This window comes from Muscardinus avellanarius, assembly GCF_963383645.1.
Source record: "Muscardinus avellanarius genome assembly, chromosome: 9".
Classification (NCBI taxonomy): Eukaryota; Metazoa; Chordata; class Mammalia; order Rodentia; family Gliridae; genus Muscardinus; species Muscardinus avellanarius.
The window spans coordinates 3698302-3714779 of NC_137795.1; positions in this window are offsets into that span (position 1 = coordinate 3698302).

The following is a 16478-nucleotide window of genomic DNA, read 5'->3' on the forward strand; positions in this document are numbered from 1 at the left end:
CCCAACCCTGACCCTTCCCAATTTGACCTGGTAGTGAGAAGAGAAGCTTTGCTCTGCACCTAAGGCTGTGACATTTTGAGAGGTCATTTCTTTGTACTGCTCAATTTTGGACTTGAGGATAATATAATGTATAACTGTTTTCTAATTGCCTTTAGGTGGTATAAAACTATACGAAGCTGAGAGAAAATACTTTTAGTCAACATGAAATAGGTGTAATACAGCTATTTTAGATCCAATCTAAAGAAAAAAGCATCTTAAAACAACCATGTGTTGGAGTGTTTTTGCTTTAGGATCCATTTCTTAACATACCAGCCTTCATACCAAGAGGGCCTTGCGGGGGAGGAAGAGTGTCTGGGCCTGTTGAGGACCATGTTCCATCCCTGCTGAACATGAGCTGCATGACCAGGGGCTTGTTACTTATCCTCTCCAAGTTTGAAACACAGAGTCATGTGCTCATAGAGTTGTACCAGGTGACATTTTAGAGCAGAGTTTGGCCTCCCCTGAACCAGTGCCCCAGGGTGTCGAGACCTGTGTCACGTGGAGATCATTCCAGGGGTCCACAGAAGGCTCCTTTGACTTTCCCCGCTGGTCTCTCTTCCCAGGATGGTTTTCCCCTTGCCCAGGTGTCTCCAGACCTTACCTGTGTTGGCTGGAGGAGTAGGAGTCAACAGTACCCAAGGGGACAGATGCTGGCTTTGGGAACCCTGGGCATAAGGGGCAGGAGGAAGGTGGAGGCCAGCAGGGGGTACAGGGAGCAGAGGCAGAGGAACTCCAGGCAGAGCGACTAGCCAACAGAATTGGACTCTGGAGAAAGGTCACCAAGATGGGCACTTTGGCCACCTTCCTCGCTCATGGGCTGTGTCTCTTCTTTGCCTATAGAGGCAGGTGCCAGGAAGACAGTGGCTGTGGAGGAGTGGGGCGCCCCCAGGGAACCTGCAGAGGAAGCCGAAGGTGCAGGAGAGCAAGGTAAGCCATGAGACTCCCGCCAGCCAGGACTCTGAGCCACCCAAGGCTCTTCCCAACTGCGCTCTGGCTGAAGGGAGCCGGGAGCTGACAGGCATGCTCAGTCCTAAGGAAATGGTGGGATTCAGCGTTCTGATGCTCCCAGGCCGCACGGAGCCAGGGTTTGGGCCTGGTGCTCCCGAGCCTGTCCCAGCCCTCGGTGCTGGACGAGCAGTGTCTTAGGCATTTCCAGTTTCCAAGCACCAGTCAAGAGTGTGCAGTGTCTCCTCCCTGCAGGAACCTGGGCCACTCGGAGGCCTTGCCTAAGGGGTCTGTGGTGTCTCTTTTTGGGGGAAGCAGGCACAGTGGTCCATCTCAAAGCCCTCAAGGCCCTGTCAATCCCTATTCCTTGTCTGCATGCTGGCTCATGGCCGACTCTCTTTTAACTGATCCTCCTGCAGATAAGGGGTCCTCTTGCCCACCACCTTTCACTTGTTCTCAGTTCCTGGCATCCCCTCCCTTCGTGTTCCTGCCGCCTTTCTTTCTGTGAAGTGACAGTGCTGAGTTGTGTCTTGCCCCACCCTGGTGCTAGCTGTAAGCACAGCTGTGTGCACGGCCCCATGAGCTCCCCAGTAGGTGCTGTTGGGGCAGGAAGACTTGTGTTTCCAGAATGAACTTCCTGGTGCTGTGGGCTGTGGTGCTTAGGGGATGTTTGGAGGGAGGGACCTGGTGAGACCATTTGGAGAGGTTTTATTGTGCTCAGAAGCAGATTCCATCTGGATGCTAAGTACAGCAGCCGCACGTTAACCCTGGGTGTGGGGCTCTGGGATCTGCTTAGTGTTGCTAGGAACAAGTCTCCCAGCTCCATCTTTCTCCTTGTTTAGTCTTAAGGAGCATGAAGCCATTAAGCCCCACCCCTTGCTCTTTTAAGTTTTTTTTTTTTTTTTTTTTTGTGGTACTAGGGTTCCTGGAAACCCTTCTACCTCCAGGCTACACTCCCAGACCTATTTTATATTTTTATTTTTATTTGGAAACAGGGTCTCGAGTCAGCGAGGCTGGCTTCGAACTTGCGCGATCCTCCTGTCTCTGCCTCCCAAGTGTGGGGATTACAAGCGTGCGCCACCATGTCCACTTGCTCTTTTAAAGTTTTCTTTCTTCTTTCTTTCTTTTTTTTTTCCCCGAGTATGGGGTTGGAACCCAGGGGCATTTGACCTTTGAGCTACAACCCCTTATCTATTTTTTTTTTTTTTGGTGGTACTGGGGTTCCTGGAAGCCCTTCTACCTCTGAGCTACACTCCCAGACCTATTTTTTTTTATATTTTTATTTGGAAACAGGGTCTCTTAAGCCAGCACAGCTGGCTTCGAACCTGCGCGATCCTCCTGTCTCTGCTTCCCAAGCGTGGGGATTACAAGTGTGCGCCACCACGCCCGGCTTCCTTCTCTATTTTTTATTCTTTATTTTGAAACAGGGTCTCACTGAGTTGCAGAGGGCCTCACTAAGTAGCAAAGGCTGTCCACGAACCGCGATTCTCTGGTCTCAGCCTCCCAAATGCTGGGATTAAAGTTTTCAATGGGTTTTCTTCCCTAGAAACAAAAGTAGTATGCTCTTTTAGATTTAACCTTTCAAAGCTATGGAAAATGTTTCCTCAGAGCCCAAGGGAGAGGGGCAGGGATGAAGAAAGGCTTGGAGAGGCCGCTACGGGAGGTTGGGAAGGGACATTCCTGTCTTTTCAGTAGATTACATATTTGATCTGGTGATGTGGTGGGGGGACCTGTTATGGAGATGGAAAATAGCCGGTGAGAAGCACCAAAGCACTAACTCAGAAAGAAAGCCACCCATCCATCCAGTTCATCAAGAAAGCCCCACCCATCCAGTTCATCGCAGAAATGAGGGCTGAAGCCGGAGAGCCCGGCATAAAACAGGGGCATGTCACGAGGGTGGGGTAGCTGTTAACATTTTAAAATTTATTTATTTTTGTTAAAGGAATGGTCTTCTGAGACTTTAGGACAACTTCATAAAGTGTGACACACTGGAAATTATGTAGGCAGGCAGCAGGTCTCTGCCAGACCACACTAACGAGCTGTGTTCCTTACAGTTATCTGTTCCCCTCTCTGACCGTGTCCCTTTACAGTAAGACTTCTCACTCCCCTGTCCAATTTGACAATGCATCGATGCGAAAAGGTGGTAGCAATGACAACAGCAGCCACTGGTTTGTACCGACACTGCCCCAGGCACCATCCGTGTTTTATGCTGTTCAGTTCTCACAGGTAGATGGGATAAGGTCGCGATCTGTAAGGAAACCGAGACGGAGCCAGAGGCCATGCAGAGGACCATGGCTGCAGAGCTCCTGATGTTCCTCAAATGAATTTTGTGTCTGTGCACTGTAACTATAGATCATAGCGAGGTTCATCGTGACACATTCATAGGCATGCATAATAGTGTTTGATCATCTGTTTCCTTCCTATACTTTCTCTTTCCCTCCTTCCTGTAGGTTAACAGAAGCAGGGATAAGATGAAGAAGGACATGAAGTGGTTGAGGGGGAAATGACACTGACCAAGCCAGAAAGAGAGGGGGGGGGAGGGTAGGGTAGGGTAGAGGAGAGAGAGAGAGAGAGAGAGAGAGAGAGAGAGAGAGAGAGAGAGAGAGAGAGAAGGAAGAAGAAGAAGAAGAAGAAGAAGAAGAAGAAGAAGAAGAAGAAGAAGAAGAAGAAGAAGAAGGAAGAGAGGAGAGAGAGAAGCTATCGTATTATCTCTCATGCCCTTGATCCCTCTTATCTCAAAAGCAGGCCAGTGTAAATGTTATTTGGTTCAGGAAATTGTGGGCTGGACTAACAGCCTCCACGCTGGACTCATGACCCCCACGCTGGACTCCCCATACCCTGTATTTAGCAGCACATTAGATTAATGTCTGTCCACTTGTGGGGCTGCCCATCTGGACTTGCAGCTACCTGAAGGCAGGGACACAGTGTCCCCTTTGGCTTTGACTCTGTCTGGCCCCAGCACGTTTACTTCAGAACTGTGATTCTGAGCCTCTGGATACCTTTGGCAATTTTTTCCTTCCTTAAATCCTTTCAGTTTTTCCATTCAGCTGGAGCCCCTCCCATCTGTCCAGGAGTGTCTCTGTTGAGAGGCCGCAGGGGTCTGTCTACCTGGGTACCACACAGCAGGCCTTGGTCCTCTGAGGGGCTGGCCCCAGGATGGGGCATCACCAAGGTGGTTGGGGTTTTCTCAGTTCCATCTGTGCAGCAGGAAGCTGATAGTGATTAGTGCTAGGGCCTGTGCAGTGCTGAGGATGGGGATACCCAGGTGCCTGGGAGAGTGTGGGGCAGAGGGTATGAGGTGGCTTGGGACTCCCTCCCCCAGGGACAGAAACTGCAAGGGCAGCAGACCTCGGGGGCACTGTTCCATCTCCCAGATGGAAGAAATAGGAAAGGAAGGGGGCTACCCTGTCTCAAGCCAGGATCTGTCTCTTCTCTGCTTATTTATCTTTTGGATTTTGTTTGAAAAGAAGATGGTTGAAAAAAGTAAGAGGGGGCAGAAGAACTATCAGATGAAGGTGTCTGCAACTTTGTACCCTTTCAAAAGAGAGAGAGCTGGGCATGGTGATTTGCACTTGTAATCCCAGTACTTGGGTTGCAGGTTGGAAGCCAGTCTCAAATTTAGTGACACTCCCAGGAACTTAGTGAGACCCTGTTTCAAAGTAAAAAAAAAAAAGATGAAATAGGGCTGGGGGTGTGACTTGGAGATAAAATGTCCCTGGGTTCAATCTCCAGATCCATAAACAAAACAAAAACAAAAAAGAAAAGAAGAAGACAGAGGAGGAGGAGGAGGAGGAAGAGGAGGAAGGGGAAGAAGAAGGAGAAGGAGGAGGAAGAGGAGAAGAAGGCAATGACAGGGAGAGGTAACCATGCATAGGTGGAGCTCAGGGGAGGATCAAACTGGTCTTTATTTAGAAGTCACACCTACCTTACTGGAGTTGGGCCTCAGATTCTTTTTTTTTTTTTTTTTTTTTTTGGTCTAGAGATGGAACCCAGAGGCATTTGACCTCTGAGCTATACCCCCTACCCTATTTTTTATTCTTTAATTTGAAACAGGGTCTCACTAATTTGTGGAGGGCCTCACTAAGTAGCTGAGGCTGTCCGCGAACCATGATCCTCTGGTCTTAGCCTCCCGAATGCTCGGATTATAAGCGTGTGCCACCATGCCCGGCTCCTCAGATTCTTTATATGTGAAATGGGAGTAAGGGTCAAGTGTGATACAGGCCCAGTGGCTGATGTATGGAATTTCAAACTTTCCCCCTGAAGGTTCAATATTTCAGTCTGCTAGAATAAAATGACATCAGACAGCAACAGCAGAAAACCATAATGAATGTATTTGATCTTAGTTTTACATGACACAGGAGCCTTCAGGGAGAGCTGCCCATTTTGTACACATACATTGGATGAAGCATGAATGAAACATGTAGAAATATGTTTGGACCCCAAAGTATGATCTAACACTATTAGGTGGAGAGAGAAAACCCAGTAAGTTCTGTCTATTCAGATCCTTCTTGGTCTTTCTGTACAGAATTTCTTTATTTCCTTCTAAAGTGAGGGTCTTATGACCTATTATCAAACAAATTGGGTCAGAGGATTTCTCTATGGCCAACTCTTATGCAGAAAGGCCAGGGAAGGGTAAATTTATATCTCCAGGTTTTATGGTTGGTTTGGGGACAAAGTAACTCTGGGTTTTATGACCCATTTTTGAGAAGAAGATTTCTAGGTTCTATAACTTGTCTCGGGGATAGATGAGGAGTTAGAGATAGGAAGGCAGGAGACGGTGAGAGAGAAAGTTGGCTTCTCATGTCTTCACATGGGAACACTGCTTTCTGCGCCTCGCTATCAGACCATGCTGTGAACCTACACTACACCAAGTTGGCAATGAAGACAACCGAGAAAGGGGCCACTGCCTCTTCTGTTACTTCTTTCAACCGAATTGCTGAATACCGCACTTTTACTCTCTTCCACTCCTCAGTCTTTCCAGCGTGTGGCCTTGCATTTCTAGCGCTCTGCAAAGCTGTTTCCTTGTGGCCTGCTTCAGCTGTCACACCGTGGGGTCACTTCCACCTCATGCTCAGTGCTGACTACATGTAAGTGATGGTGCCTTGTGCTTGGAAGGATGACTTCAAGATCAGAGACAGCACCAGGGACTCCCAGAGGCAACTCACTTCCCCTTCTCGCGTATGCATATGCTCCTTGCTGGCTCCACAGGCACTGTGCTGAAATTTGGTTTCCAGATGTATGCTTAAGAATCTATCATAATGAAAACAGTACATTTTGGTAACTTAACTACCTGACAGAGTATCTCAGCATCACATCATGAACACTCCCACCTGCTCCGACTGCTTCCCTTTGTCATGATGATATTTACTGTCTTTTCTCCAGGAACATTTTTTGGGGGCAGTAATGTAATCAACATCTGGGAACATTTGCTTTGACTCTGAGGCTTCAGTCGTTTTGTCATGCAGGGACTTTGTAATTCACGATCACAACTTAGAACTCCAACCACACATGTCTGCAGTCTGTTGCTTTTGGCATCAGCTTGCCTGTGTGGTGAAGATTCCTCATATTTCACAAAGTACCAGAGGAGCAAGTTCCTCCCGAAAGGAGGAGCCAGAAGTCTTTGACAACAGATGAGAATTATTCATTATTCAACCAATGACAACCACAGACCACGTTTTCCTGATGCACAGAGGAGGGTTAGAGCACAGCCCCGGTCTAGCAAGTTGCCAAGTTAATTTCTATGTCTTTTCAGAATACTTTTGCAGTGCTGAGGATTGAGCCCAGGGCTTTGCCTATGGCAGGACAGTGTACTACCACTCAGCTAGATCTCTAACCCTTATGTGTCTAGGAGCGATTGCCAGAAACAGCAGAATGTTGATTTTCATCTAACAAGTATGTATTAACCGCCCCGTCGGGCATTGTCCTAGGTACCTGGAGTACCTCAGGGAACGAAGCAGACGTCCTCAGGAAATCTGGAGTCTAGTGAGAAAATGAGATTGAAGGGGTTGTTGGTGTCGCTTAGATAATTTTAAGATATTTATTTTAAAATATAAAATAGCTTAAGGAAAAAACACTATAAATATATGTCCAGGTTTGTATTTATAATCAACTTTCAAAATGTTTCTTTTTTGTCTAATTATGGGTGTGATAGGAAATCCGGAGGACATATAAAAGAAGAAATCAAATTATAGCAAATATCCTGGTTGGGGAGCCGCCAGGGCATGGTCAGTCTATGCTCATAGGACAAGCTCAGACTTGCTAGCTCTGGGAAATCAAAGTATAATCCCAACATTGGAATATAGTCACTAATACCATTTGATTTCCCTTTGTCTTTCCTGCTCTCCTTATCTCCCTCTTTCATTTCTCTCTCTCTCTCTTTTATTATTAATTTGTAATCACTCACAGGGAGGCTTGCTCACTCACAGGGAGGCTTGCTCACTCACAGGGACGCTTGCTCACTCACAGGGAGGCTTTCTCACTTACCTTTCTTAAACGCGTTTTTAAAAAACACAGTTGAGACTATTGTATCCTACGCCATAGTTTGTTCTTTTTTCTTAACATTTTGTTCTGTGGCATTTTCTCCAAAATACCAGCGTTCTTATCATCGTCAGAAGCCAAATCCAGGATAGAAAGGTGGGATGTGCGTGTGTGTGTGGGGGGTACTTGTTTGCTGGTAATAAGGAACATGTTTGTTATCCTATTTGAGGTGAATCACTGAGCAGGAAGAAAGTTCTAAGTGAGCTAACCTATCAGTGAACACCCGATGGAGGAGAACCTCCCTGTCATAAGTCACCGGGGCAAATAGCAGAATCTACTGTGTCTGTCAGAAGCCCCCTCTGGACCACCCATTTATTCTCTTTAGGGGAAGCATCCTTGGTGCTCTTGATGATTCTGTTGCCAAGGTTGCCACGGAGCAGAGTTACCTCTCCAGGGAGTTCAGCGCTGCAATAATAAAACCTAACTCCGTAATTACCTTCTTTGTTACTGGGGGCTTGAAATGAGACGCACATGTCTCTAACACAGCATCTGGCACATGGCGGTCTGATCAAGGCTAAATCAAGTCCCCTTCACCCAGGACAGAGAGCAAGTGTGTGCTGCCTCTGCGGCTGCCCGTGATCCACCTGGGACCTAGCGCTGTGCGAGCTGTAACCTTGGATGCCCGGTGTTTATTTGAGTCCCCTGTTCTCCAGGTTCTCATCTTTGATGTGGCAAATTTTGTTATCCTACTAAAGATTATTTACTGTTTTTTCCCTGCTATTCTTTTTGCTCCTTGACATACTGACATTTTTATATTTCTATATATTTATTTTTTCTAGCTGTAGAAAGAAAAATTTTACATCACAAAGTGACACAATGCTTACAAGATGAATTATATTTTTGGCTTTCTTTGTTGGGAGTTCTACCTCTGAGTCACACCCCTACTTCTATTTATTTATTTTTTAAATTTAAATTTAAATTTTAATTAATTTATTTTTGGTGGTCCCTGGGGTGGAACCCAGGGGCTTTCTACCTCCGGGCTATACTCCCAGACCCATTTTATATTTTATTTGGAAACAGGGTCTCACTAAGTTGCTGAGAGCCTCACTAAGTAGCTGAGGCTGGCTTTGAACCTGTGCGATCGTCCCGTCTCAGACTCCCAAGCGCGGGGATTACAAGTGTGCGCTTTTTAATTTTTAAACAGGGCCTCACTAAGTTGCTGAGGTTGGCTGTGAACCTGTGATCCTCCTGTCTCAGCCTCCCAAGTACTGGGATTACAGGCGTGTGCCACCACGCCCAGCTTTTGTTGGGGGGGGGCATGTTCTCTAAAAGCAAGAGCTAGAACATAGTATTGAAATTGTCTATGTTCTTAACAACAATAGGCTATAAGAAAAAGAGGTGCTCTTTTCAGGGAATAATGGCCTTAATTTCTGCAATGGTGGTGGGATCAAGTGCTGTGGTTCTGTGAACTTAGACTTGAGATCGGAAGAGTAGACTCTGGTTTGAGGGCAGAATATTATCTCAGCCCTTTGGTTAAAATCAAAACCAGCATCTCCACTTGGCACCTGCAGGTCAAAATGAACCATCACAATGGAGGATATAGGACTTCAAAGGATCAGTGTTTACCAAACCTACCTTTCTTTCCCTAACTTCATTTCCCAGGCTCCTTTTGCAGTCTCCTGGGCCCACATGACTGATCTCTGGCTCAGGGGTGTAAGGAGATGGCTGTATATTTCTTCTAGCCCTAGTCCCTAAAATCCCTCTTCATGGTCCTCTACCTTTTTTTTTCTTCCTTCATCTGCCAGCGAGCTGTGGAGGATCTGAGGAGGAGTCCAAGGTCCTCGGGGCTGGTGGACCTCCTATGTGGAAGGGGCTGCAGTTTCTGAAAGAACTACACAGGACAAAGCCCAGCACCCCTTTCCTCCCTTCAACCTTTTGGGTTTTGTAATGAGTAGGAAAGAAACCTTTACCATGGTGCTAGGCACTGAGACTTTGGGTGTCTGTCACAGTGGTTAGCCACGAAAAGGAACACGGCGTTTGCAGGGTATGTGTTAAGTAAATATCGGCACCTCTTCTCTCGGTCCTAGGCAGCCTAGAACATCTGGATCCTCCTCAGAACGTTCATGAGAAGAGCTGGTGGGGATTGTTTAAGTGAAGCCAGTGAGTCGGGAATCAAGCTAGGAACCCAATGCCTTACCCTGCTCCTCCTGAGGAGAAGGCCGGCGCCCACGGTGCTGCCTTTGCCCTTAGTGGCCGCTCCCGCTTCTTTAACTTCCTAACTTACTTCCTGATACTTCCCATCTCCTGCTTCTAAGCACTTTAAGCCTCCTTACCCCTCCCCCACCACCTGGGAGAAAGTCCAGACTTGTTCGTCTGTGTCCCCAGTTCCCTCCAAGGTTCTGCAGGGCCTTATGAGTCAATGGAAGGCACTTTTACTTTATTCTGGAAGTTTTGCAGGAGTGATGAGGAGTCACAGAAGGGTTTTAGACAGAGGAAAGACATGACTAAATTTTTATTTTCAAAGGTCCCTTTGACTATGGGGCAGGCGATGGGTTGAAATAGGAAAGCAAGCTTACTGAGGATACAGGAGCTGCTGAGGTATTCACGCGAGACAGGGGTGGCCTGAACCGAGGGGAGGGGTGCGTGAGAGGCATGGACAGTGCCAGGCACACTGAGGCAGCGGTTCTGCCAGGACTTAGCGGCCCGTCGGATGAGAAAGACAGAGGGAAGAGTAATGACTTGCAGGCTCTGACTGACAGTGGAGCACCTTGGGACCCCTGACAGGCACGGTGGTGCTGAGCAGAGCGTGGCTTTGACCTTGCCCAGCAGTGTTATGGCAGGAGCCCAGACACACCTGACCAGGGAAGCCAGAGGGAGCAAGCTGCCATGCCCCCTGAGCTCCACGTCACACTCTCACAGGCCTGCCTCCTGGGGAGAAGGGCCCTTTTTCTAATTTTTAGAAAGGCACCATAAAGGCCCAGAAGAGACTCTTACCTGGTGAATTTGGCCCATGAATGCCTTAGAACTTTAACTGGTAAGATGAGAATTTCTCCTATGGGACAGCTGGGAAGAGGGTGGTAAGGGAGGGGCTGGCAGGAAAGAGGGTGTCGAGGCCTTATCTGCTCCCCACAACACCCCAAGGAACCCTGGAGGTGGAGTGGGAAGACGAAAAGATCTGACTTGGGTGAGCAGAGGTCCAGGTGCTTGTAAGGCCTTCTGAGGAGAAAGGAGATGCCTGGTTGCTCAGGGATGTGAGTTGAGCTGGACATGGATGTGTTAGACTCACCAAAGGAGCCATCAAGAGGGAAGAGCATTGCTCAGAGGGAGGAGGATGGAGGGATGCACACAAAAAAGGAATTGGATGGAGAGCTAGAAGGAGAGCCAGGAGCAAGCTGTGCTCTGAATGCCCAGGGGACCAAGACATCCTACTGCTGCAGCTGTGGTCCATGAGTCAGCTGCTGCCAAGAGGCTTGGAGGATGAGGACCGCAGCATCCATGGGCTGAAGCCAAGCACGGGTGACGGAAGTGACAGGGAATGGGGTGGGGGACGGAGGCTGGGTTGCCGGTGGAGGAGCATTTCCTGAGTGAGTTATTAGAACAGGCCCCGTCTAACTCTAGACTCGAATTCTCAGAAATCCCATGAGTTTCTCCAGCTCAGATGAGTGACAGGAACTTAGAACCCTTGGCTCTATCATGGGGTGATACTCTGGAGCCTTTATCCCAGATGTGAGTCAGCTTTGGGTCTGTTCTTTTTTTGGTGGTACTGGGGTTCTTGGAAACCCTTCTACCTCTGGGCTGTGTTCCCAGACCTATTTTTTATACTTTTTTTTTTTTTTTTAATTTGGAAACAGGGTTTCTTAAGGCAGAAAGGCTGGCTTTGAACCTGCACGATCTGCCTGTCTCCTCCTCCCAAGCGCGGGGATTACAAGCATGTGCCACCATGCCCAGATGGGTCTGTTCTTTTTGCTTCTCATTATTGGATTGTATTAGAAAATAGAAGCACCAGCGAGGCATGGTCTCTCCTGAAATCCCAGTACATGGGAGGCTGAGGTAGAAGAATCACAGGTTCGAGGCCAGCACGTGGTAACTTAGTAAGACCCAGCTTCAAAATAAAAGATAAAATAGAGCTGAGGATGAAGTCTAGAAGTAGAACATCCCTGGGTTCAATCTCCAGTTACAAAAAAAGAAAACAAGGGAAAAAAAAAAAAGGGAAAGAAAGTTAAAGCACGAAAGGGACCTCATGTACTGGTGACTATGGAATAAAAATTAATATTTATTGAGAGTTTACTTTGGTATACCCCTGGAGAAAGTCTTAAACGTATTTCATTAAAACATATATATTTCCTATGAGATAGGTATTATATCTCCATTTTTCAGAAGAACAAACCAAGGCTCTGCTTTTTGAGTCCAAGCCACCTGCCCTAGGTCACACAGCCAGCAAGTTGGGTAGCTTCCTGTCATATGTTGTTAGCTTTATATTTGATTCCCCTCTTCATCACTGAGCTGCGTTTAGAGCTGCCTCGGAAGCTCCTCACAGGGGAGGACGGAGGAGGGTGAGGAGAGAGGATGACTGGCAGGGCTGACTCCTGCCCGGCCCCATCGCCCCCTGCTGGGCAGTACTGCTTGGTACCTTTGTTCACTTTTGACTCTGGGCTGGGCTCTGTGCCGGGCCAGCCTGGGTTGGCAATCTTGGACCAGTGGCTTCTGGGAGAATCCCAGCTAGTCGGCAGCTTCCTCCCTGAGAATGGCTGGAAGGCATTGATGAGGAGCGGAGGCACTGCTTTCTCTCTGGCAAGAAAAATAGATAGCTGTTTTCTTAGCTTACATTTTGATATCATGAATACCATGTAATGTCACACTTCTCCCTAGAATTTTGAAAAAACGAGTGACAAGCACTCGCAGGTAATACCTGTTCCCCTATATAGATACAGTTAGCGGAATCCACCATCAGACCCGCATGAGAAATTCAAAGACATGTTATTAGCATCTGAGTTAGAGTTCCAAAATCTTAATTTTATTTTTGTGTATCCTCCCAGATTTTTACCTCTTATATTTTGTCATGTGTAGTTGTTATATTTTGAAGGGTGTCATTTGATTCATGAATCTCAGAATCTACTCTACTTTCTCATCGCTCGGTGTAATTTTTGTATATTAAGCCACAGTCACATTGTTTCTTGGGAGGAGTTAATCTTAACATAGTTTATCTGGGTGAATGATGGATCCAACGGTTAATATGTAGCTAGGTGCAGCGGCCCATGTCTGTAATCCCAGTACATGGGAGGCTGAGACAGATGATCACAGGTTGGAGGCCAGCCTCAGCAATTTAGTTTGACTCACAGAAAGTCAGAAAGATGCTATTTCAAGCCGGGAGTGGTGGCGCACGCTTGTAATCCCAGCATTCGGGAGGCTGAGCCCAGAGGATCGCGGTTCGCGGACAGCCTCAGCTTCTTAGTGAGGCCCTCCGCAACTTAGTGAGATTCTGTTTCAAAATAAAGAATAAAAAATAGGGCAGGGGGTGTAGCTCGGAGGTCAAATGCCCCTGGGTTCCATCCCCAGACCTGCAAAAAAAAAAAAAAAAAAAAAGGTCCTATTCAAAATAAAAAATAAATTTGGGCTTTAGGTTTAGCTCACTGGTTGAATGTTCCTGGGTTCAATTCCCAGTACCATTACCCAAATTAATATCTTCCTTCCTTCCTTCCTTCCTTCCTTCCTTCCTTCCTTCCTTCCTTCCTTCATCAAACATATGTTGCTTGTGCCTTCTTGTTAGAATCCAATCCAGTAGTTAAGACCCATGCCTTTACAGACTTACATTTTAAAGTAAGTATAGAGCTGGGCGTGGTGGTGCACGCTTGTAATCCCCGCGCTTGGGAGGCTGAGACAGGAGAATTGTACAGGTTCGAAGCCAACCTCAGCTACTTAGTGAGGCTCTCAGCAACTTAGTGAGACCCTGTTTCCAAATAAAAAGATAAAATAAGTCTGGGAGTATAGCCCGGAGGTAGAAAGCCCCTGGGTTCCACCCCCAGTACCACCAAAAAAAAAAATTAAAATAAATAAATAAATTAAAGTAATTATAATAAAACCAAAGTTTCCCAAATCCCTGGCAGGTAGAGTCAGTAAGTGTTTTATGTGAGAGTCAGGTAGCAGATATTCCTGGCTTTTAGGCCACCTGACTTCAGGTCCAACTACTCACTCTGTCTTTGTAGTGTGAGGGCAGCTAGAGATAAGTGTGAACACGCGAGTGTGCCTGTATTCCAATAAGACTGTTTTCAGATGCCAACATTTGAGTTCCATATAGTTTTCACGTGCCACGTTAATCTTCTTGTGATTTTTTTCAGCACTTAAAATGCAACAGCCATTCTTAGCCTGCAGACCCTACGAATGGTCTGGTGCTGGGCTGGATTCAGCCTGCGGTGTTAATTTGGAGACATCGTTGGAGACATCGGCTCCAGCTATAAGGACAGGTGACTGACACAACTGTGCGGATTTCCCGGCTCAGTTTTCTGGGTTCGCAGGCTCTCTTAAGGGAGCATTTCTGGAAGAGCACGCACGAGCCAGGCTTCTTTTGATCTCAGTCCCAAACCCATTTCTCCTTGGCTTATATAACGTCGGCACTGCGCTTCCTTGGTTGGTGTAAGAGCCCTGCTCTGGGAAGGCTGTTTTACGACTTGAAGCAGTGCATTTAGTGGTTCTGTAGGTGTGCAATCTCTAAAACCAGGGAAAGAGATAATGGTTCTGGGGAGAAGCAGTTTAAAAACAGTTCTAATTGTTCAGGCAAGTTATTTTTACCAGACGTAGGGGACAGATAAATGATCACACTATTATTATTTTACGGATTATATTTCAAGCAGCCTTTCTGGTAAGAGTCATTACATTCCAAGTTTTAATTTCACTCACTCAAAGTAAAAAATGCCATCACGTTGGGTTCTTTCTTCTTGACGATTTACTATAAGAGACTGTAACTCAGGCTCTTTCCTCCAGGGCTTTGGTTGGTACAAAAGAAACCATGTGCTTCTGTTAAAAGCTTTGTATTGTAGGAGAAATACAAGGAAAGGGGAACTTCAGGAACTTCAAAGAAATTTTGGTGGTGTCTTATATTAAAAATACGCAATATTATATGATATATATATATATCCTATAAAGTTTCTCTTTACCTATAAAACCAAGTCGAGTGTATTATCATGGGGAATTTTCCACAATGTGTCTGTGAGATGAAACTTGAGAATCAGCTGGTGAGTGCAGGAAGTAGATGCCCACCGTATGCCTAGATTTGACACATGTCGTCTCCCTTCATCCTCAAGATAAGATGAGGACGGCGGGACTTGAGAGGATAAGCACCTTGCTCAAGGTTCTATAGCTGGGAAATGGTGGGGCCAGATCCCAGACCTGGGTCTGTCTCTGTAGTGACCTTTCACAGCTCTGCTCTATGACCAGTTCCAGACCCGAGTGTCACCATCCATGGACTACATCAAGGTTTGGAAGCATCCTTAAATCCCCTGTCAATGGGCCATTCTGTGTGACAGGAGGTCTGTGGCATCCACTACCTGCATGAGTAAGTAATCTTACTACCAGCTTAGTTGAACTATCAATGTGTGGTTCTAGGTCTTCCTTGAGTGAGTTTGAAACTGAAATTCCAACTCCTCTCTGATGTAAATCCAGACCTTTAGATCATATATATATATTGAGGAAGATAAGATTACTGATACGTGCATTAGCCTGGGTTCTAGTGGGCTTGAAAATTTTATAGATCTCCTGAAACTGCATTAGAACACTGCACTTGTGGGTTTCTGTGCCTTTTTTGTTTGCTTGCTTAATTTTTTTATTTTTAGAGAGGCTTTCTAATTTTTATTAGGTTCTGAAGACCCCTGGATCCATGGCCCTCTTAAACTCAACCAGAACTGACGAGGGGTATATACCTCTTACACTCTTATGGTTGGCAGGTGTTTCTTAATTGTGCCAAATTCCATCAGATGAGGTCACATTGACTGCATTTCCATTGACGTCTGGGCGTCACTCTGTCATTCACATGTTACACCGAGTAGACGCCTCCCTGGGGCTCAGCTCTGGTCTTTTTTTTTTTTTTTTTTTTTTTTTTACACAGGAATCCCAGTCCCTGATAGAGCTATAGCAGTGAACCCTCAGTAACTGCTTGCTGGTCCCAGAACAAGCATTGCCTAATTCAGTCATTTCAGGCACTTGGAAAGACCAAGGATAAAATTGGGGTTAAAGTGTGAAACTTCTAGCCGGGCGTGGTGGCGCACGCTTGTAATCCTCGCGCTTGGGAGACGGAGTCAGAAGGATCACCCAGGTTCGAAGCCAGCCTCTCTGGCTTAAGAGACCCTGTTTCCAAATAAAAATATAAAATATAGGTCTGGGAGTGTAGCCCGGAGGTAGAAGGGCTTCCAGGAACCCCCGTACCACCACCACCACCAAAAAAAAAAAAAAAAAAAAGTGAAACTTCTGCATCCAATGATGCACTTCCTAGCTGAAGCATCTCTCAGACTCAGTTTCCTCTCTCTTCTGCCACAAAAGCGTCAGCCACGGGATTGGTTAAGGTCTCTCCCACAATAGCAAAATCCAGAAATTTGAAAGAATCGGGGCAAACAACTGGAAACCGATTGTTGGAACTCGGTTGCAAATCGCACCTCTTGGAGTGAGAGCGCAGGTCCACAAACGCGGCTTCTTTGGTAACTCTCGGCGGGGACCGCTGAGCACTGCTCTGGGCCGGGGACTGGTCCTGGTCCTGGTCCAGGTCCTGGGGACCGCGCTGGAGGAAGTGGGCGTGGCCAGCCTCCACTTCCTTGTTGGGAGTAAACTTCGGCAGCATCCCAGGGCTAAGGTGTTTGCCTTTCCCATCTGTTGATGCGCTTGGGGCGCTCTCCGGTCCGCCTGAGAAAACACATTTGAAGCGCGACGCCAAATCGCCGCCGTTCCCTGGGGTCGGCCACCCCACCGGCCCCCAGAGATGCGAAGGCGAGGCTGAGACGGCAATCAGCCGCTGCTGCAGCGCTGGCTCCGGG